The sequence below is a fragment of the Lepidochelys kempii genome, chromosome 1, assembly GCF_965140285.1.
Source record: "Lepidochelys kempii isolate rLepKem1 chromosome 1, rLepKem1.hap1, whole genome shotgun sequence".
Classification (NCBI taxonomy): Eukaryota; Metazoa; Chordata; order Testudines; family Cheloniidae; genus Lepidochelys; species Lepidochelys kempii.
This window is the reverse complement of record NC_136380.1, coordinates 114,933,874-114,957,388: the sequence shown is the minus strand read 5'-3', so window position 1 is coordinate 114,957,388 and position 23,515 is coordinate 114,933,874. Positions and strand designations below refer to the sequence as shown.

At 42.9% G+C, this 23,515-nt stretch overlaps 1 protein-coding gene across 2 annotated transcripts in view; it reads right to left on the bottom strand.

The window, feature by feature from the left end:
* Positions 1-23,515, bottom strand: part of ST6GAL2 (ST6 beta-galactoside alpha-2,6-sialyltransferase 2) — a 249,708-nt gene that overhangs the window by 46,755 nt on the left and 179,438 nt on the right. Inside the window, exon 1 of one of the 2 annotated variants that reach the window (XM_073351076.2) lies at positions 13,478-13,651. The exons of the other annotated variant lie outside the window; for it this stretch is intronic. The gene's annotated coding sequence lies outside the window, so the exon portion shown is untranslated. Of the gene's footprint in view, positions 1-13,477; positions 13,652-23,515 lie in introns of those variants that run through there. 2 annotated transcript variants of the gene reach the window in all.

Below are 23,515 nucleotides of genomic sequence, written 5' to 3'. Positions count from 1 at the left end.
GTGTTTTGATCATGAAAAAACCACAGGGGCTGAAAGCTTAAAACTGCATCTTATCTCAAATGCTTTCTTTCCAAGGTGGCTACTCTAAATTTCAAAATCCCTCTGAATAGCAGCATTCCTAACTATATCTGTCACAGGAAGAAGACCTGTGAACCAGTTACTACAATGGTACGCCTTGACATAACTTGTCTTTGCTGTTATGAAATTTTCATTCAGTTAGTTTGTTTCCAAACCATTTGAAGTGTCAATGACTACTGTGATCTTCTTCCTCTGCTATCTCAGCCACAGATAAATGAAAAGCGACTGAATGTTTTGATTAGAGAAAGTATTACATTTCAAAGAGGAAACAGACCTCAGTTCTGTTTGGCAGATATGAATTAGAAATTCAGTGTCAGATTATGCCTTGAAGGTACCAGCTCACATTGGGGATGATGAGGATTCACACAAAGGGAGGTTGGGATGTTGGAGTGGTGCAGGGTTCCCTCTGTGCAGGACAAGCTCCGCTACTCAGTCCAGAGGGGTGAAAACCCACAGTGCCTCCATTTTATGGCGGGTCATGCAATCTAGGTAGAAGACTCACTGCAAGGAGTTACTGAACTATTGTGCCTGATCTTAGCATGTGGGGTATGCTAGGAAAGCACCTCACACTTTCTCAAACACACACACACAAATTAAGCAGCTCTCCCAGGGACAGGCACAATCTCACCCCATGATATAAAGAATTCTCAGGGTCCATTACATGGACTAGTGTTTGTTTTGTAGCTGAATCACACCCTGGCTATTAATCATTTACTTGAGAGATATTAGATAAAAGTTACAAAAGTATCACAATGTTGACAGGATTTATTTTTTGTTGAGACCAGTTAATGATTCTGCAATAAATAAGCAAGCAGTTCTAGAAATGTAGTAGAGGAAACAACAGCACTGTCAATGGATAAATACAAAATATCACAAAAATAATACTTCTCTTTCCTGAGTTCTCTCTTACCGGTTTTAAATCTGGACCAGATAGCCATTTTAGCCTTGCTCGCTCACTCACTCTCTCAGTAGCTCTGGATATGATTTACTATTGGCTTTTTCACCTATTATTAAAAAATGTTACTGGTACGTCTGGGGCTTCCCTTCAGTCCCAAGCATACATAGCAGATAGCAGTCAATCGCTGGCAGTGGACACTAACGTCATTATTGACTTTGTCGGTACTTTTGGATTTGCAGTGTCCCTCAATAATCTATTCTCTCCCATGTTGTTTAAAGCATCTATGGGACTTTTTTCTAACTTCATCTCTAAACACAGGCTGGATTGTCACTTGCATAGTACTAGTCAATAATTTACAGCTAACTAGTTTTTTGCAGCATGAACCTTGCTAGACCAGTTTCAGCCCTGAAGGAATGCATGAATGCTACCTGAATGTGACTCTCTTGGCCTCAGTTCTGAGAAGACAATTCATTGATAAGAGGGGATTCCCTCTTCCATTGTGGCCCTGCTTACTGAGGTACTGAACCAAGTGAAAAATCCTGCTGTCACTTTTGACCACAACTTTTATAAAGTCCATGTGTCAGACATGGTACAAAAGTGGTGGCGGTTCCACCCCCCCCCCCCCACACACACACACAATTTGCTCCGGCTGTGCCTTTATTTAGCTCATGAAAACCTTGCAAGAGCAACATATATCCAAGTGATGGCAAGGCTTAATTATTGTAATTCCTTTGTACCGGAGCTTCCAGCAGGGTCTCTCTTTGACTCTTGCAGCTTTTGCAGATGCGGCAGGATGTCTGCTCACTGGTTTAAGTGACTGTGATCACATTACGCCCACCCTGCATTCTTTACATTGGCTGCCTATAAAGTAGCAGACTGATTTTTAGACGGCCCTGTTGATCTTTTTAAAGCCCCTAATTATATAGATCTGGCTATGTATGAAAATTGCCGACAGCTATTTCATGCAAACACCAGTCTTTCAGGGATTCGACCATCACCACATCCTACCTGGTGTCCCCTGTGGTGTGGCACTCATTCTGCCATGACATCCACACCAGTCCCGCCTCTCTCCATTTTTAAAGGGACTCTGTCAAGTAAAACATTATTTTAAAATAGTGAATTTATCTACAGTACCTGCCCCATGAGTGGCCTCTCTGTCTATATTTAGTTTTCTCTTAAATGTGTGGTTTGGGCAGGTAAACCTCTCAGATTAATGTTGTGGAGACCTTATCAAGAACAACCCAAAAGTGAACCTGAAGAGAATAGACTCCAAGCCTACACTACTCTATTCTCTCTCTAAACTAGATTATTAGCGAAAACACAGTCAACCCCCAAAAAGAAACAGCAGTGAGCAATTAGTCATTGTAAAAATAATCTGTTAAAGTCAGAAACTAACTGAATACAAGCAGGTAGAACTATTTAACATGGAAAGATGTTAGTCCCTTCCATACTGACGCTTTCCCATTACAACCTCCAATTTTGAGCTTTGTCAAAGTGAAACACATTCACATGAAGTTTCACAGGCATGATGATCTTATAAGAGGGTAAAGATTTTCTGGAAAGTTTGAGGCAAACCAAATAAGGCACCGAGGATATGAGTGTTCCAAAAAAGCGAGCTGTTTTCATTTCTTGGACAGTTTCACATTTTCCCCCCTCATCATAATTTAAGAACTATTTGGCTTAGATATCCAAATTTGCTTTAATATATCTTGGTGAGGGACTTTGACTAGTTTCAGGCTATTTTGTTATTAAACATGGATTCCATGCACGCTAACACCACATGCTGGCTCGTGCACTGTAGGAAAGTTGCACTGGCCCACTACAAGCTATCTAATTCAACTCACCACTTCCATGTGCTGTTTAGAAAATGTAAGAGCAAAACACTGGGTGCTCTCAAGCCCAGTGGGGTTTAGGAACTCCTATGGAATTTACAAGGCTCACAGTCAACCTGTTTCTCCCTAAGTCAGACGGAAATGTTTCTGTGGTGCCTACAAGCTTTGCAACGACTGATTTCCTTTCCTGCAAATAATACCAGCACTTCAGGGATGGCAAATCTGTCCCCACCTCACTGTCCACTCTGCTCCATCAATCCACGGTCTTAGCTTCTGAAGCACCTGTTAGCTCCACAAGAAAGGATCTTCACACCCTATGAAGTTCACAAGTATCCTATTGGCCTGATGCTCTACTTTGGTTTATGATCATCATCAGGGCAAAGGGCTCCTTGCTTCCTGGATGGATGTGGCTTCATTATTGCAGTCCCTGTTCCCCTTCCCTGGCACTTTCTTTCTCTCTGCTCCTTCAGCCTCCACTCCCCTCTTCCAGTTCTGGATGCCTCTTCCACATACGCACTGGCTGCTAAACTATGCCCCATAATGTTCATATGGGTATGTCTATACAGCCCACAGGAGTAAGCCTACCAGGGTCAACAGATGCAGGCTCTCCGGGCTTGTGCGAATGCTTGAAAAATAGCTGTGTGGATGGTGCTTTGAAGTTGCAGCTTGGGTACTAAAGCCTTGGGAATGGGAGTGGGCTTCAGAGTCTGAGCTCCAGCCCAAGACACAACTTTAAAGCACTGTCCACACGGCTATTTTTAGAGCCCTACCATAAAGCCCCACTAGTCCAAACCTGTCAACCAAGGCTGGGAGGCTTGTTTCCGCAGGCTGCATAAACATGCCTTATGAGTCCCTGCCCAGCTATTAAGCTCCACAATTACTCCTGTTGTTGATCAGTCCTTAAACTCATTAAACATTCTAAAATTCCTCGACAAAAAAATTCATTAAACTTCAAATACAGTGAAATGATTTGAGGGAGTATCAGCCCTCAAGTTTCAATTTCCTCTACACAAACCTGGAGCTTGGATGAACCCAGGAAAGCACGGGAGTCCGGAATTGGCTTCCAGCGGGGACTGCACTGTAAGTAAAGCTTCCCAAACATTTTGTTTTTGGTAAAGGATAGTTGGACAGCCTCATGCATTTATTGACACGGCCATCAATATAGGCAACTATCTTCTTCAGCATTTCCCCTCTATGTTTGTCACTCTCTTTGACAACAACAATCACCAGCTACGTTGTCTGGAAAATTTAAAAGTGTACAGATGATCAATGGTGGAAAATCTTAGGAATGTATTCTTGCTTTAAAAATGATTTTCCATGAAGTACATTTCTGCACACAACATACCTCAGCTACAAAGGGACCTATTCTTTTTGAGATGCACAGATGCATGATTCCCATTGACAGGAGTTATGAAAGTGCATCAATAGGAGAATAGGCTTCAAAGTGTCTACATTTACCAAACATTGATCCATCCTAGAAGCACTTTTTAAGAATGACACATTCTTTCCCCTTCTGCATTTTCCTCTCGGCTTTTCAGAAACAATAGACTGCAGTAGCTGACTAGACTCAATGTCATGAAAAAAACCCTCAAATTTAAATACCATTAAAGCTATGGCACAAAACCTCTAAAGCCACAAAATTCAAGTTATTTGTTTAGGAGATAAGAGTAGCACAAAGACTTTCCACATCTCTTGGTCAGGGCTGTTTTATTTGTTATGACGTGGAGAACACTGTATTGTATTGTTGTTGGGGTTTTTTTTAGACACACACTTTTCTCAGGTAAAGTGTCTGCATTTAGAACACAACACAGATAATTTTCCTGAGAGAGAGACGTGTCTCAGGAGAATACCCAGGGCTCAGTCAAGCAGCACAGGCATCGTCTCATGTTGGAGCAGTGCAAATCCATACTGCTCCCCAGGGGAAGTTACGGAAGATAGGCTTCTCTCCCCCTCACTCCAGGGCCTCTCCAGTGCACAAGGGAAGCCCGCCGACTACTAGATCTCTTAAGAAGGCACAACATACTTCCCTTGCCGTGTTGGGCCCGTTCAAAGGGCCAGTGTGAAAGCAGCACCCTCTTTGGAGTGGTGTGAACCACCAGGATGCACTCAGGGACAGCACTGTGACAAGCCAACTAGTAGGGCACGCAAGGACTGGGGGAGGCTCCTTATGCATCTTCACCCCTATAGACCCACATAAGGCCCGACACAGTCTGACCTCTGGTTAACACTTGAATAAGGATGGGTTTCAGAGTAACAGCCGTGTTAGTCTGTATTCGCAAAAAGAAAAGGAGTACTTGTGGCACCTTAGAGACTAACCAATTTATTTGAGCATGAGCTTTCGAAAGCTCATGCTCAAATAAATTGGTTAGTCTCTAAGGTGCCACAAGTACTCCTTTTCTTTTTGTGAATAAGGATGGTATTTCTCCCACTTGATGGATGGCAGCATATGGCTCTTAGGACACTTTTTTTTTCTTTTCTTTTTTTTTTTTTAACAGATTATGGTGTTTGGTGTAAATACATGTTTCAGCACGTAATAAAATTCTTAAGAACTGTTTCTCAAATGTTAACACTGTGCTTGCACAGAAGACACTTTTCAAAGGTTTGTCAAAATAATGAAAGAAACTGACTGTTCTAGTAGACCTGCAGCTTTCTATCTGTCAGTTTTAAGTCTAAGGCACCCAAAACACACAAAATCTATTCTGGGCTGAAGCTTGTTTTTTAAAGGTCTTCCTCTGAGAAGGAAAGGTTTTAATAAAAAGTTAATAAAAAGTTTAATAAAAGTTAATTGCTTGACAATGTTTACGTAAGGCAGCTTTAACAAAGGAAGTTGTCTGTCTTTTGCGTATGTGTACCTTGAATCATAAACCTCTGAAAGTAGATTATTAAGGAAGTGCTGATACAACCTCGGGTATGGTCATGCAAACCCATCAGCATAAGAACAGTCTTTGGGCATGTTCTTTATTTTTGTACTAAACTCACATTAATGTTTGTTGCAAGTCTGTGCATGGAACTAGGTTAGGTTGGCCTTGTATCTGTATCTTATATACTGTATGATATCGGAGTTACATTTTCTTAACATTTGTCACTACCTATTTTTAGTACAAACCACATTTGTATTTATATTATTGTAAACTACTTCAGTTATGTAACTGTAACTTGTACAACAGAATGATTGCTGACGCCATGATTTTTAGAAAGTTACATAGTATACATTACATATTTCAAGAACTCTTATTATAACCCCATTTTTCTGATTCCAAACGCTTATTCTATATGTAGGGTTGCCAGGTGTCCGGTTTTTGAATGGAACACCCGGTCGAAAAGGGACCCTGGCGGCTCCAGTTAGCACCACTGACCAGGCCATTAAACATCTGGTTGATGCGAGGCTGGCAGGCTCCCTACCTGGCTCTGCGTGGCTCCCAGGAAGTGGCAACATGTCCCTTGGTTCCTAGGTAGAAGGACGGCCACGGGGCTCCATGTGCTGCCCCGCCCTGTGTGCCGGCTCCGCAGCTCCCGTTGTCTGGGAACCACAGCGCCCGCAGGCGGGGGCGGTGCCTGGCCACGCCTCCGCCTAAGAGGTGAGGGACATGTCACCACTTGTGGGAAGCTGCTCGAGGTGAGCACCGCCTGGAGCCTGCACCTTCACCCAGCCCCAATCCCCAGCCCGGAGCCCCCTCCTGCACGCCGAACCCCTCGGCCCCAGCCTGGAGCCCCTTCTACAGGCTAAAACCTTCATTACCCGGACTCACCCCAAAGCCTGCACCCCCAGCTGGAACCCTTACTGCCCCGCGCACCCTAACCCCTGCCCTAGCCTGGATCCCCCTCCCACACCCTGAACGCCTCATTTCTGTCCCCACCTCGAACACCCTCACTCCCAGCCCATAGTCCATACCCCCTCCCAAAACCCTGCCTCAGCCCGGAGCCCCCTCCCACACTCCAAACACCTTGGCCCCAGCCCAGAGCATCCTCCTGCACCCCAAACCCCTCATTCCTGGACCCACCCCAGAGCCTGCACCCCCAGCCCAGAACCCATACCTCCTCTTGCACCCCAACCCCCTGCCTCAACCCAGGGAAAACGAGCGAATGAGTGAGGGTGGGGGAGAGCGAGCAACAGAGGGAGAGGAGATGGAGTGAGATGGGGAGGCAGGGCCTTGGAGCAGCAAAGGTGGGGCCTCGGGGATGGGATGGGGTAGGGGTGTGCCGTTTTGTGCAATTAGAAAGTTGGCAACCATACTATAATGCCTTATGATATAGTCACCCCTGGCAGTTTATTCTCTTATAACCAGTGAGCTTCTTTGATACATCAAAACTTGTCACCCTAACTCAGGGATATTTTCTATGGTGTTTGTTTCCTGCCTCTTAAGTTTATTGTTTGCTGTTGACAACAGCTTCCGATGAGGATACAAACTGGTCTAAAAATCATACATATCCTGATCCAAAGCTTATTTCAGACTGATGAGTTTTGGATTAGGCTCATAATGCACTGTATGGATTACTAACCTTATAGTTTGGTAAATATTCCTGCAGTGTATAAAATTGTCTTTTCTTTGCAACCATCCTGTGCATTTGTTTTTTGCAAACATATACTTTGCAAAGACACAGGGTTTTCAAGATGTCTGAATATCTGATGGATGCAATAAACCTCCAATAAAATTACAATGGGTATAAGAGGACTTACATTCAAGGCAAATTTGTTTGTTAATAACTGGACACTGACCTCTATGTCAATGCATTGGTATCCGACACACATTCCTGGCAAGATCCTGCTTCCATTACCTTCAATGGGACTGGATTGGGCCCTCAATAATTATATGTGGTGAAAACCGTGACCCATTGAACTCAATGGGAATTTTCCTATGGCCTTCAAATACAGCCTTGATTTCTCCCGTATTTCTGTGGATTCTACATTTTGCTGCTTTTGTGGTGAGTGATAGATTTCCTGTGTCATAAAGTATAGGAAGTGCTGAACTGGCCATTCAGTTGTTGGCCATTCTACTGAGTCTTACCGCAAGGGTACTGCTTAGTTTAATTGTGATAGCAGTTTCTGTTTCTTTATGTTAGCCTTAGCAATCTTCATGTCACCAGAGTAAGGGAACATTGATTATGGTCCTGGAGCTAACTAATGTGACAAAATATTCTTGTCAACCCCTTGTGAACTTGCTTATAGGCCTACCACTCTTGAATAGATATGGTTAATGTCAAATACTTTTGTTGGGCCAACCTGTATATGCTTTGTCTGTCAATGCCAGTGTCTCTACTCAGTATTCTAGCATAGAGTGCTGTGGGCCAGCTACGTTCAAATTCTTGCATTTGATGAATTCCAGTTGTAAGTATATAATCTACATTGGCTGGTGGTGCCACTCTATCACTGACAATGTTTACTATTGCTTTGGGTGTTTAGTGGGATCTAAGGGATTGGTGAATGAAGAAAATAGCTGGCTGGTTTATAATGTTTATAATTTTCTAGTATTTGAAAATTAATTCTTATGAGTGCATGTAAGAGTTTACGTGAGTATGCTCTGAGGGAGCAAGAAGAATATGCCTTGTGTCTCCATTCAGGCATGGAGGGATGACAAGGAAGTGTACTAACAAGGTCTACTAACACGGATATTAACACAGACATAAGATACTTAACTCCGAGTGAATTATGTTCCATAACAAAATATTAGCGTGAAGTCATCATTTAAAAAATTATTGAAATTCAGAGAAAGTGGTTTCTCTGCCATTTGGTTTGGGAGGGGGATGGTAATAAGTTAAGTGTTCATATTTCAAAATGACAGGTTTTAGAGTAGCAGCTGTGTTAGTCTGTATCCACAAAAAGAACAGGAGTACTTGTGGCACCTTAGAGTAAAAGTTTCAGGACCGGATCAAGAATGTAATCTAAGATTACCCACAAGATTTACAAAAAGCTTGTTGCATGTTTTTAATGTTATGTCATAATAATGGTCTATAACACTAGTATGCCTCAATCCTGCAACCACTCATATGTTTACCTGGAAGCACACAAATCGTTCAATTGTGGGGAAACAAAATCCATTATGGAACAAATGCATGTGTTTAACTTTAAGCAAATGCATAAGTGTTTGCAAGATTGGGGCCTTGACTGTAAGTTCTTCAGGGCTCAGATGCGTCTGTACAGCAGCTACCATAACTTCTTGTATCTTTGAAAGCTATTTTCAAAATAGTCAACATCTGTGAATGAAATAATCACCAAGGGAAACTCTGATTTATATACCTGAAATATTTTAAGTTTCTAAAATTTCAGGGGTAAATACATGTAACTTGCTAATTTGTGTAAATCTGTGCCCACATGTGCACCCAATTTTCATGTACCCCAAGATATACAATATATGATGAAATACAGAATATTGATCTGAGTCAGTACAACCAAGAGAATCATATTAGATGGCTCTTTTTTTAGTTATGTAAAGTGTGAAAAACAAGAAGCATATTTACAGAACGGAGCCCTAAGGGTACAAAGTTCAGGGTAGATCAATGCATGCAGCTACTCTAAAAGTAAGCATGCTCAGATAAAAAAAATCGGAAAGTAATTATTTTTGCTGGATACAGTATACATAGATCACTGCATTAAGCTTACATAATTAAACAAGACAAAAGGTCAGATGGTACCTAATAAACCATTTATAACAGTAATTATAACTGAACTGTGCCAGTCTAGTACTTTATAATAACTAACAGTTGTTTAATAATTAGAGGAAAATCTCCTGTTTTAAGTTTCTTTCGTTGTAAATCAATACCACCAGCATTACCAACCCATATTTTCTAATACACTAAGTGCACAAAAAGGGACTGTTGTATTAGAAAATGCTATTTAATGGCTTAATCCTGCTAACCCTTACTGAAGAGAAACCCCACTGAAGTCCCTAACAGTCTGATCAAACAAAACAGTATTTGGTTCTGCACTTAGAAAGTGGGAGCAAACCCAAGTATTGTGTCTTCTGTATCAAGGTTGCAACTCCTTAGTTCCAAAGTTACTGAAGCACAGGAGAAATCAAACTTTTTCATAGGGTGGACTGTATCCCAGAAATTGTCTCACTGATCATCTGCAGTCCATTTGTATTCTGGTGAACACCCTTCCCTTACCATTTGTAAAAACCCAACAGAAACAACATCAATTGCTTAAACGGACAAGTAATACTAAAAAGTAGTACATGTTTAGCTTCTCTTAATGCCATTAACAACTAACCCAAGGAAGAGGAGCCAGCACCACATGTCAACTAGCTCTACATAAACCACCAGCACGTGCTCTGTAGTCCCCAAACCACAGTTTGAAAATTGCTGCTATAGCAGAGGAGTGTGTTCCTGCTGAGAGTTTTACATACAATTCTGGACTAGACAAGCAGATATTCCAGCACCTTGTGCTAATATACCATGGTGGAAATCCAGAGTATTCCAGTACTGTAAATCTTCAATAACTTGACCATGACCTAATTTAGCAAGGTCAGTCTGGTCCTTCGTTTTATTTACCACAGCTCTTACCAAACTGAATTGAAGTATCAGATTCCATGAAAAAAAATTAAGACAATGTAAGTTTTGCATGAGAAAGCACTCAAAATCAGGAAATGGATATGCAGATGTTATAAATGCACAACCTTAATTCTGCCCCCAAATGCACTGTGATATTGTATTGTATAATGAGAAATCCTGTAAACGCTACTGTGACACACATGCCTAAGGGACAGATTTATGGTTGGTGTGTAATTTTCACTTTGGCATTTCCTTACTTGAGCATTTAAATGGACAACCTTAACATTCTCTTAAGATCATTTTATAATGTAATATCCTAATTGTGTGGTTTTGTAGTTTTTCTTTAACACAGGGGAAAGCAAAAACATAAAGGAGACGGCACTTCACAAGTCAGCTGACCTGCTGTCTTCCAGTAGTTTGTGTAAACGCCAAATCTGGAATTATTTGCCCAGGCATCCCTGGATAACCTTTGCCTGTGCACAGGTGGGGTCACTTGACAAAACATCTTCTATTAGCAATATCAGGAACTGCACAGTTCCTAAGGTATATCGCAGTAGGCTTCCTCCGACAAACCATGCAAAGTGCAGAGCAGCCCTCACTGAAGTCCCTATCTTATACTGTACAAGCCACAGGCAACTGCCGTGCCTACTTAGAGCTTCTCTGACTTGAATGGCTTCTGCGTAGATACTGTAGTAGTCAACCCACTCAAATTGCGGAATCAGGGCCTAATTCCTTGCTCATTAAAAGGTGCACAGGACTTACCCCATGCACAACTTTAGTACGCGTCTCAGTACATAGTTAAATTAGCCAGTCGTACATGCACAACATAGATGTTCTCAGCTGTACAACTGAAAATCTTGGTTAAAAAAAAAAAAAAAAAAAAGATGATGTAAAATGTACTACACATGCCCAGCCTGTGATTTTCAGTCAAATCAAATTCACCAGAAAACTCAAAAACACTTCTCCTGAATAAGGTCTAGTTCCAAGTCAAATTCCAAATCACAGCCATTCAGAGTAAAGGGTTATTTTAAACAAAAATTGCAAGAACTTTAAGTGGGAAAATGCCCCCTCCCACATTATCAAAACCACTGAATTATTTTTTCCTCAAGCTTTCAAAAATAAATAATCTTCAGGCAGAGACCAAGCCTGGAAAGTTTCATCCCAAAAGATGAAAACTCAAAGTTCTGAGAGACTAAAAACAGAAGGCTAGAATAAAAACTATTATGCAACCTTGACTATAATGATTGCTGCTGGCTCTACTATAACATCACTGCTGATTTAACATTTTTACATGCAAAATCAAATTAATCTTAATACTCCATAAGTAGGGCCTTACGAAATTCACAGTCCGTTTTGGTCAATTTCATGGTCATAGGATTTAAAAAATCATAAATTTAATTATTTCAGATATTTAAATCTGATATATCATGGTGTAACTGTAGGGGTCCTGACCCAAAAGGGGATTCTGAGGGGGCTGCAAGGTTATTGTAGGGGGAGTTGCGGTACTGCCACCCTTACTGCCACCCTTACTTGTGCGCTCCTGCTGGCAGCGGCACTGCCTTCTGAGCTGGGTGGCTGGAGACCAGCGGCTGCTGGCCAGGAGCACAGCTCTGAAGGCAGCACCACTGCCAGAAGCAGTGAAAATGTAAGGACGGCACAGTATGGTATTGCTACCTCTCTGCGCTGCTGCCTACAGAGCTGAGTCCTTGGCCAGCAGTTGCCAGTCTCTGGCGACCCATCTCTGAATGTAGCAGCAGAGAAGCAAGGGTAGCATGGTAATATATGGTATTGCCTCCCTTACTTCTGCGCTGCTGCTCTTGAGACACTGCCTTCAGGGCTGGGTGCCTGGCCAGCCGCTACCACTCTCCAGCCACCCAGCTCTGAGGCAGTGCAGAAGTAAGGGTGGCAATACCATGACTTCCCTACAACCCCCACCTCCCACAACCCAATTTTGGGTTGGGACCCCCAGTTTGTGAAACACTGGTCTCCTCCATGAAATCTGTATAGCATGGGGTAAAAGCACACAAAAGACCAGATCCGTTTTTCACTGCCGTGAATTTGGTAGGGCCCTATCCATAAGTGATTAAAGAAATCATTCATATCAGTAATCAATTCAAAGTATTTTTCTAATATCCATTGACACCAATTATAATTAAAATAACTATAAGAATAGCTGAATATTACTGAGGCTAAAATTCCTGATAAAAATATAATCATTCAACAGAAAAGACCAAAGTTGCATATTAAAGGTACATTGGTAAAGAAGTATCTTCCCCCCCCCGCCCTGAAAATACTGATTCTTACAATATTAAACAGTTGCATAACTATTCCAAGTTCAACCTGAGAAAACAAAGAGGGAGCTAGTAAAAAAGCCTTGGAAAGCAGTATCACAGAAAAGGTCTCATTTAAATTCCTGGAAAGCGCCGCTTCTCTAAATAGATCTCTTCAGCTCTCTGAGCAGGCAAGTCCTGCTAAAACACACACGCTGCCGACTGCAACGCGGAGACGGAGCGATGCCACCGGGAGACTCCATCCGGCGTCACGTATCTATTGCCCACCCAGTAAACGGTGGACAGCAGAAAACCGCCCCACAAAAAGTACATTTTGCGAGTGAGCGAGTGTGTGTGTTTGCAGCCCAGCCATGGGCTTTTCCTCGGATCTTTATATTCGAGATCGCTACCGGGGGAGGGGAGGGGAGGGGAGGGGGGATCAATCTTGTAGCCTCCAAACCCGGAGCTCTTTGCTTGAATTCGGATTGCTCTATCGGCAGACGAGAACGGCACGGAGGCGGAGCAGAAACCGCGGCGCTTCTCTGCAGGGCAACATACTCCCCAGCCCCTTCAGCGCCCGGCCGTACCCCTCCGCGCGCGCGCCGGGGGCACCCCGCTGCTGGCCCGAGCGCCGCCCCGGCTCAACCGAGCCAGCGGGGGGCTGCGGGAAGGCGGCGTCCCTCGCTCCCGCCCGCCCGCCGACCTTCGCGCCTCGCCCAGGCGGCGCAGCCCGCCCCAGGGGCGCCTCGGCATCGCTCCGCCGTGCTCACCCGCTGCCAGCCTGCGCCCCACCCCCGCGGCGGGGGAAGCTGCTATTGTCTCTCCCCGCCTCGCCCATCGCTGCCCCTGGGAGCGGGGCTGCTGCTGCGCCTCCTCCCGGGTCGGCAACGGGCGGCGCGTCCCCCCATTACCTAGCAGGAGCAGGGCGGCGAGAGCCGCGGGGCGCTGGGGCGCGGCGGCGGGGGCTGCAGGGCGGCTGCCCGGCGGGCGGGAAGCGCAGCTCGCTGCTGCGGGGCGGACATGCTGAGGCGGCGGCTGCGGCTGCTGCTGCTGTGCCGCCGGGGTGGGAGCTGCCGCCGCCGCCGGCTCCGCGTCCCGGACTGAGGCGGCGGGGGAGGGAGCGCGGGAGGGGCGGGCAGCAGCAGGCTCGGCTCTGCCCGGCTCATTGTTCGGGGAAGGGCGGGGGCGGGGTCACGGCTGCCTGCCTGGGGGCGCGGTGCCCCGCCCCGGGCTGCGGGGGGGGGGGAGCCTCGCATGTGCCGCTGCACAGCCGCGCCGCCGGGTGCCCGCGGGACGCCCGCCCGCTGCCTTGGCCCTGGCCGGCTGTGGCCCCGCGTGGCCGGGGGTGGGTGCGGCTCGGGGCGCTGCCCGGCTGGGGACCCCGAGCCTCAGCCCTCTCCCGCCGCCTTCGGGGGGCCGCTGACACACGGGAGGGGCCTGCGGGCGCTCAGCCACGCCGCCGCCCCCCCAGCTAGAGACAGGACCGACGGGGAGCTGGCCGCGTGAGCGGGGCTCTCCGGCCCGGCCGCGCAGAACCGCTGGAGATCGCCGCTGGGTGAATCCCGCAAAACCTGTGCGTGCGGAGAGAGTTGGGGTGGGGGGTGAAGCCGGGGCCGGGGCCGGGTGCGTTGAAACCCCGGCTCGAGCCTGCGGTTTCTAACAACCGCGAGCTTGCTGGAGGGTCACCGCTGCCAGTGCCAACCTACGTGTGCAAGACCGCTGCCTGCAGACAGCCCGCAGGTTGCCTTGCCAGTGACCTTCGGGCATCCGCAGCAGGTCCAGCGGCGCCACGCTGCCTTTTAGTTACTGCCCTGTGGCTCCTCCTGCCGTACATGCCCCCAGTAGTGCCCTCCAGCTGCTTCACTGGCAGCTTTGGAGGCTACATGAGGATGATATCAAGCATCTTGCAAAGTAGCAACAGCGGGTGAGGGGAAGAGGGGACGTACTTTGCCCGCACAAGAAAGTTTTCGGTATGATTTAGTTTGATGTGGCGGGCGCAAACACCAGAAAGGGCGCTGATGTGACCGTTCCACCACCTCGGTAGAAAGCACGGCAGGCAGGAAGTATTGAAAAAGGCTTTAAGATAACACTCCATTCATTAGGGAAACATTTTAAGCTACTAAAGGCTTGGTTGAAGTTATTATCTACATGTCTACAAATTGTGTATTAAGGACTCAAAAACAATACAATGAAGCCTGTAAGATCAGCCCCAGCAAAGAAAATGAAAAATAAAATTAATGTTAAAAGGAACTGCTGTAAATACGCCTTTGTACCTCTGCATTTGTAAGTAACCAACCTAGACTGGTTGATTCCTGCTGGATTTTCAGTTAGCTCCCACAAGCAGATGTATTAGAAAGTTATTTGCAAACTAATCCTTGCAAGGCAAGTATTTGGAAAGCCATTGATTTTATTATTTTAGGGCTAGATTCTGCTATCCTTACTCTGATTTCATAGGTTTCAGAGTGGTAGCCATGTTAGTCTGTATCAGCAAAAACAAGGAGGAGTCCTTATGGCACCTTAGAGACTAACAAATTTATTTGGGCATAAGCTTTTGTCTGCTAAAACCCACTTCATCAGATTCATGGAGTGGAAAATACAGAGGCAGGTATAAATCTTTTCACATCTTTTCATGTGCTGTGTATTTATACTTGCCTCTGTATTTTCCACTCCATGAATCTGATGAAGTGGGTTTTAGCTCACAAAAGCTTATGTCCAAATAAATTTGTTAGTCTCTAAGGTGGCGCAAGGACGTCAGATTTAATAGTAGTTTACCACAGACAGGTGGGTGCTTTGATCACACTTTTTACTTGAATTGAACTATTCAACTGCTTAAAGTTAAGCATCTACATAAAGCTTTGCAAAACTAGGGTTTTATTGTGTCTGTATCTGTTGTATCTAAAATATTCAAAACAAAGTTTATGAATGAATTTTCTTCTTAAACTGTTCAAGAAAAGTTAATCAAAACAGTGAGCATTACAGTTAAATAGGAGACAACATGCTAAGACAAATTAAAATATAGCATATTAATACCATACAAATAAAACAAAGGTGTTAAAGACAAAACATGATCAAGAAGCAGAGGGTTAAAAATAGAAAAGTCAAACTGCTGAAACAACCCTCCATACACAAAGCAACCCTCCATACACAAATGATCATAAATCCTTAAGCACTTTATCAGCTTAGCCTATTTACTGTATTTGACTGAAGAAAGAGGAAGTTTATGAAGCATAAATCTGATTAAGAAAACAAAATAACTTTTCTTCAAGTTAGGACACTTATGAAGTCAGGCTTTGGAAAAGAAGTTACTTTATCTGAACTAAAGTAGTAAGTTGTAGATATAGACATTAAATGTGAAGTAAATAGTTTGACACTTCTTAAGCATCACAGAAGACTAATAGCAAAAGCAGCCTCAATAAACGTTCTTACCAGAGATGCAATTAAGAGTTTGGCAACTGCTGGGTAATCATTCTAAGGATTTGTTGCTGCCTGAAAGTTATTCCCACAGTCATTCAAAAATCTAAAATTTTAACTTAATGCCAAATTTTATTTATATATGCTTTGCCTACCAAGTAACTTTTTTTTTTCAAATTTGTTGCATTACGCTACAAAGATACCTGCTGGCTGGTACAATTAATCATAAGCATGTGTCATACAAAAATACAGTACAAGATATATATTCCTAACCCAATTTTCTTTTTTTACAGTAGGAATTTGACTATATAGAAATACAGCTCTGATATGTATATCACAGTTCTAAAATATGCTATTCTTTATAGTTATTCCACTTTTATTATTCCAAGTGAAAATTAATTTCAATTTAGAAGCAGAACCAATGAATAGTATGAGTTAAGTAATATTATGAGAAAGCTGGTAGCACAAAGATATTCTACATGTGATATAAGGACAGCACCTCACCTGGAAATTTGTCTCCCTATCAGGAGAAGAATTCAACAATAGGGAGTTAAACTGTTTGAGCACAACTCTCATAGATAGATGCTACTGATATTAAAGTCTATCTAAATGTAAAAATTATCTCTGGGAAGGGAGTTGAAGGTTGTCTGCAGTCAGGTAAGGTTTGCTTTTGCCTCTAGCTTTGGATGCATTTTGCTTTTGGCTCAGCCAGTGAACGCTGAAGAACAAAGAGCGATATATCCCACAGTTCCTACCACTGGTCTGAGTCTGATTTCACTTACATTACTGTAAATAAAGAATCACTCAATGGAGTTATATTGGAGTAAAGACTGTGTGAGATTATTATTATCAGCCCCTCAGTGATTTCAAAACACCCGGAGAAAAGGTTTGAAGTTCAGAGGACAGTAATTGCTGGAAAGTCCAGCTTTTCTAGAGGTTCAAGAATCTACATGCAAGTGCTTGAGTATGGGTGAGTGTTTCTTTTATATATAGTTAGCATGAAGATAAAGTTTCAGATACTATATACACACACAGATATAGTTTCTGCTTTTCTGTTACTGAGTTTAAATACTGGTGTAAGTGCATCTATTATTTTGTTGCTGAATTAGTGGCACATATATAAAGGGAATAAATAACCTAATTTAGCCTGATCTTGAGAGACAGGCCCTTAAAGTTATAACAGATCAGTGTAGTGATCATCTAAACCTACAAGATATAGTTTATAACTAAAGACTCCAAAGCCCTGTTACAAATCAATTAATCACTCCCAGAACATGTTAATAGCAAATTTAATGGGTGAAATCCTAGCCCCACTGAAGTCAAAGAGGTTTTGCCATTGACTTTAGTGGGGCCAGGATTTCACCCAAAAGAACATATTAGAATTAGACTAGCTTTGAACATAAAGGGCTAAATTATGGCTGTCCCAATATGTGATGTGGGGTGGTGTGTGGGGGGGGAGATGTGTAGGGAGCTCTTACCTCCTCACCTTTGCATGTTTTTTGAGCACCATGGGCACTGCTATTCCTACCAATAATGCTTACCACCCCTTAGGAACGCATTCAAGTAGATTAGACCCCACTCCTCTGCAAACCAGCAAGCATAGAAGGCTACAGTGGGGAAAGTGTATGACACACCTCTTTGTCATATAGGTATAATGTACCTATATGTCCTGTTAAGCATGGTCCATCGAGTACTTCTGAAGGCAGAATACCTGCTGCTTCCCTTCAAAAGCACTGTTTCTGGATACTTTGTCTCCTTCAGTGTGCTTCTTCCCTGTTCCACCTCTAATGCAGCCAAAAGAAATTCTGAAGACTTTATATATTGTGTACCTGACAAATGCTGAACCAGGTTTTGTTTTTAATTGTGAAGTGGATTTTTAATAACAAAGTTACTGTAGTTGACTTCCTGGTCCTTCAAAAGTGTATTGGGTTTGCAGTTGTTTGCATTTGTACGTGGATTTAGGAACTGAGCCAACAAGGAATTAATATCCTGCCTTCAGGAGAGGTTGTGGTCCAATTTTCTTTTTTCATATCTTCTAGAAGATGATCAGTGGAATAGCTTTATCTCTAAGGGAAGTTATTTCTCTGCCCTTCATAAGCACCATGATGAAATACTCAGTAGCAGAATGATAGGGTAGAATTCAAGAATATAGGTAACTCAAGTTGGGACTCAGTGACTACAGCATCCTGGCTCAAAGGAATTTGGGTGAGGGGTGAGGCAGGAAGGATGCAGTGCTTACCAAATTAGCAGGTTGTTGCTAAAATAAGCCTGGTATTTTGTTAAAAATCCCTTTCAAATATATGTATCTGAAAAACAATCTAATTGTGGGCCAGATTCAGATACACACTGAAACTCATTCAGCATGAACAAGAGTTAGATGCAGAGTAAGTGCTATTCACTATGAGTAAGTTTTCTAATAAATCTGACATAAAATGTAAGCTTCACCACTCTAGATGGGCCCAGGATACACTGTGACTCAGAGACACACTTCTCAGTCATAATTCCTTTCCTGCTTCTTCCTTGCTCTTGAAGGGCCATATTTTACTGCTGTAAATTCCTAGCCCTTTGGCTTAGCTGTTTCTGCCAGCAAGTACAGCCAAGGCCCTACTCCCCACCCCTTCCAATACCTGTTCCAAGGAGAAAGTAGGAATTTAGCCTCACCTATGTGTGCAGATCCAGCTTGTCTGCATAAGGGTGTAAAGGGTTTCTTACTCTCTTGCATTGGCATGTAGCACAAGTCACAATCCTGTCCTGTGACTTTTTCCAGTAGAAGAACAAGACTAAGAAGAAATTTTAAAAAATTGAAAAACACCCTAACATTTGATTGTCATTTAAAACTTTGTACTAATTGTCATATCTTCAGATGGCCAGTAAGCCATTATGTGCCTGCCACAAACAGACTTTATACAAGGTAAAAGAAGAAATCAACAAAGTGGAAAAGATTTCAGCATGAGCACAGTAGGAGACTGCATCTAGTCTGCTCCAAGGCTCAGTCTCCAACCTCAGCTGATCATTGTCTGATCAGTTTTTCACAATAGCACTGGGAGATAGTTCTAGAATTTAGGCACGATCAAACAGATCAGGTGGATAAGGATACAGACTCCATGCTAATGAAATTGCAATTTCTTTTCAAGAAAGAGATGATTAGCATCTGAAAGAAATGTGCAGTAAAAACTTTTAAAAATTTCTAACTTTGAGGAACTCAACCAAAGGTCTCTTAACATTTTCCACTGAAGCTGTAGAGGCCTGATCCTAGAAGCTGCTACATTTAAAAAAATGTATTCGTAGCTGTACCACTTGATAGGCACTCTGCATCTGCAGTTCCCGTTGACTTCAATAGAAGTTGAGGGTGCTACACATAATGCAGCATTTATATGCTTCTTTGTGACCTATGGAGGCATTATTGATGAGCTGCAATGGGTCATTTCTTCTGTTGAAAAGGTTAACTGAAAATCATTTTTCATGTAACAGGTTTCTGAAGAAAAAAAAATGCCATGTCTGCTGACTCATCAAAAAATGAGAATGAAAAGATGATTGTATTTGGAATGACAGTTTTCACAAAATAAAGCAGTGTGCATAATTCAGAATGGGAAATACATCTGTGCCAATAAAGCACACTAACACAGAAATGTATGCATTTTCATACATTCATTTTTAGGATAACAACTGGCTAATATTTTAGAGCCTCTCACGTTTTGGGGTTCAACCCAGGCCAGTGAGCAGTTGTATCGCTGCCTGCTCTGTTACCCTGGCTGCCTTAAATGCACTGCTTCTGTGGCTCACAACCTGGACACCAACAGCCAGAAGACAAATATACAGTTCCCCGAATCTGTTTGTGTTGTACAGCCCTGGCTCCGTGATCTGACCCCACCAGCCTGCCTGCAATATAAAAGCCCCACCCTGGTCTCCACCAGTCTTGATTACTATTTGTAGGGAGACCCTAACACACAACCCAGTCCCAAATTTCCCCATAATCATCTGCCTTGAAGTGTGTAGACATATCCTGGACAATTCAGAGAAATAATAAGGCTTGTTGTGCCTCTAAATAGAGAAAAGCACAGCTTATAGCTTTGAGTTAACAATCACTTAGATTCAAACACAGCACTTTTGGTTAAAAGTAAAACAAAAAGTAAAACTTTTAAAGTAATCTAAATTGCTTTAGATTAAAAGTAAAACAAATTTAACAAAAAAAGAGGTTTTAAGTGAGTTCAAGTACAAGGGATAAAGACAAAATGGTTACAAGCAAATACAAATACAATGCACTTTCTAGCAGCTCAGACTTAACAACCTACAGTCTTGGTTTAAGGTAGATTTCTTACTAAACTTTCTTTCCAGCCATGGCTGACTTTCTCTCAGTCAAGGCCTTCCCCAGAAATAAAGGTATTGGTTTCCCTAGGTGAAAGATCTTTGCCTAAGCAGGTTTTTCACTTATACTCAGTTCTCAGAAATTTCAGTCCCCTTAATTGAAGGATCCATCTTTCTCAGCTTGTAAGAACTCTGGCCCTGTGTGTCTGTCCAACAATGGATGCCAAAATGGGTGCTTCTGTAGCATATATTTTCCCAAACTCCCTGTTTTGTCCCCACACTCCTACGGTTCCTATTCCCCTGCTGATTCATATGTAATTGGGGCTTCCATTGTTTTTGGTCATACCTTGCTTAATTTCACCAGAGACAGGTAGATAGTTGCCTTCCCTCCTGTCTGGGATAAAACCTTTTTCTCCCTGTGTTTGGTCACAGACTTTAAAACTATATCAGTGAGTATTCATAATTCCTCATATAGTGTTAATACACATATTTATGACAATATTAATCACCAGTCTGTCATTAGCTTTCATAAAAGACCTTACTTGATAAGATTTTTTTAATACAGTAATATTGTATACAATCAGTTGATTCAATTACTTATTATTTGAAGTTCAGACCCCCACAAGAGCTTTTCCCATGAGTAGAACTGTCATTTAGTTACTCACATACTGTTCATTGTAGCTGGAGTGGGAAGGTTAGATTTACTGTCCAAAATAACCCCATCAGAATTTAGTTGAAAAGAAAACTATTAGTTTTTGTTAGCACAGCAGTCTAGACTGTCACATTTTAACAAAACATTTCTCAACATGCATGCACTGCAAAATGTTAAGACAAATAATGAAATATGAATATTGTTGAACATATATTACATTAATCCTCCCTGTGCCAACGTTTGTGCACACGGCAGAAACTAGTCCCTTTCATTCTTCTCTGGCATTTGCTGCTGCTTCCATCTGCTCTATGGCATTGAGATTGACTGTTCTCCTCTCCCTGCTAAGCGTTCTTCTTAAGGTTTCTCTTGAATGCCCTTATTTCCTCACACTAGTTGATTTCCACTTGACAGCTTCATGTGGGTGTCTGTGTGTTGGCATCTGGAGTACTTGCTCCAAATATGTCTAGTGCTTCCTTCTGATTCTGGTATGAATGAGCTGCTGGTTGGGGATTTCTCAGATCTTTTTTGTTGTTGATGAAGTCTTTCCAACCAATGCCCAGAATCTTTTGAAGGCACTTAATTTCAAAGGGATCTAGTTTTCTATCAAACATTCTGGTAGATCTTCAGCCCTCACAATCATATGTTAGCACTAAGGTTATGTTTGACCTGAAAATTCTCCATTTTGTTCGAGTGCTCTATATTTTGTTGTCCCTACATTGTTGAGTTTAGTAAATGCCTTTCCTATCCTTGATATCAGCTCCTTCTTGAGGTCTCCAGTGGCCAATATGGTGTTGCACAGATAGGCGAACTGTTCTGCTTTCTTGAAAATTTTGCCATCTAATGTGGTGTCACTGCTGGACACCTGGGTTTCAAGGATGTTTATTTTAGCATAATTAATTTTCACTCCTTTTCGACCTGCTGTTTTTGCCAGGTTGTCTGTCTCCATAACTTTTTAAGGTATCGCTCAGTAGTGCAATATCATCTGCAAAGTCTAGATCTTCTAGGTATTTGTTATCTATTTATGTTAGACCAGTGTTTGTGATGCTAATACACTTCTTCATTATCCAGTCTAAGGCAATGCCAAACAACAACTGAGTTTCATGCCGTGTTTCATGCCAGTGTCCACGCTGAACCACTGTTATTCAGCCTTACAGAGTACTTCACATCTCTGTACCTGGCCTTGATGATGTTGATGACTTTAGCTGGGATTCCATAGGACTGAAGAATATTCTACAATGTCTGTTCTGTGCAGGTTGTCAATGCCTTTTGAAAAAAAAATCAATGAAATTGAGGGGACCTTTCTGTTCTGTACATTCTTTTATAATGGTCCTTAGTGTGAATATTTGACTCCACGTGATCTCTTGGGCCTGAATCCAGCTTGTTTTTCTCTAAGTCTTGCATCCACTGCCTCTTTCATCCTGTGTAGTATCATACTACAGAAGGATTTCCCTGCAACAGAGGATAATTTAACTTCTCTCCAGTTGTTACCAACAGTAAGCTCATCCTTTTGGGGGTATTCTGACAATGATTCCATATTTCCACTGGTCAGGAGGAGTCTCTTTTCCTGCAAACTTCATTGAACAGCTCTGTCAGTTTTGTTAGAATGATGGTATCAAGAGCTTTTAGCTTTTTTTGCTGTGATTTGACCATTTCTCACCATTATCCATACACCTATATTTTAATGTATTGCTATAAGTGTCACATGATATATACTGTGACAAAGTTCCTCCTCTACTTTGGTGGGTCTTGCGCTTACTGGCAGATTTGCTCACCTTGGAGCTTCACGGCAGCCCTCAGTTTGGCCGTTTTCATGAACCCACAGTCCAGGTCAACTCCTCCAGTGTCTGACCAGGAATTGGGAGGTTTGGGGGGAACCCAGGCCTGCCCTCTACTCCGGGTTCCAGCCCAGGGCCCTGTGGAATGCAGCTGTCTAGAGTGCCTCCTGGAACAGCTGTGCGACAGCTACAACTTCCTGGGCTACTTCCCCATGGCCTCCTCCGAACACCTTCTTTATCCTTACCATAGGACCTTCCTCCTGGTGTCTGATAATGCTTGTACTCCTCAGTCCTCCAATGGTATGGGTGCTCACTCTCAGCTCCTAGCACCTCTTGCTCCCAGCTCCTCACACGTGCACCACAAACTGAAGTGAGCTCCTTTTTAAACCCAGGTGCCCTGATTAGCCTGCCTTAATTGATTCTAGCAGCTTCTTGATTGGCTGCAGGTGTTCTAATCAGCCTGTCTGTCTTAATTGTCACCAGAAGGTGCCTGATTGTTGTGGAACCTACCCCTATTACCTTACCCAGGGAAAAGGGACCTACTTAACCTGGGGCTAATATATCTGCCTTCTATTACTCTCCGGTAGCCATCTGGACTGACCCTGTCACAATACCATAAAACATACTTTACATATACACCTATATGCTTTCAGATAACAAAAAAGAAACTTAAAATAATAAAAAAACCTCCCATTAAAAAAATGTGCATTTTTGAGCCAATTGCTGGTAGCAGTCAGTGGTAGCCTTTGTGACTCCAGCAATATAAGAGCTCAGAGAAAGAGCCTGTAAAATCAGTTCCTACTTTC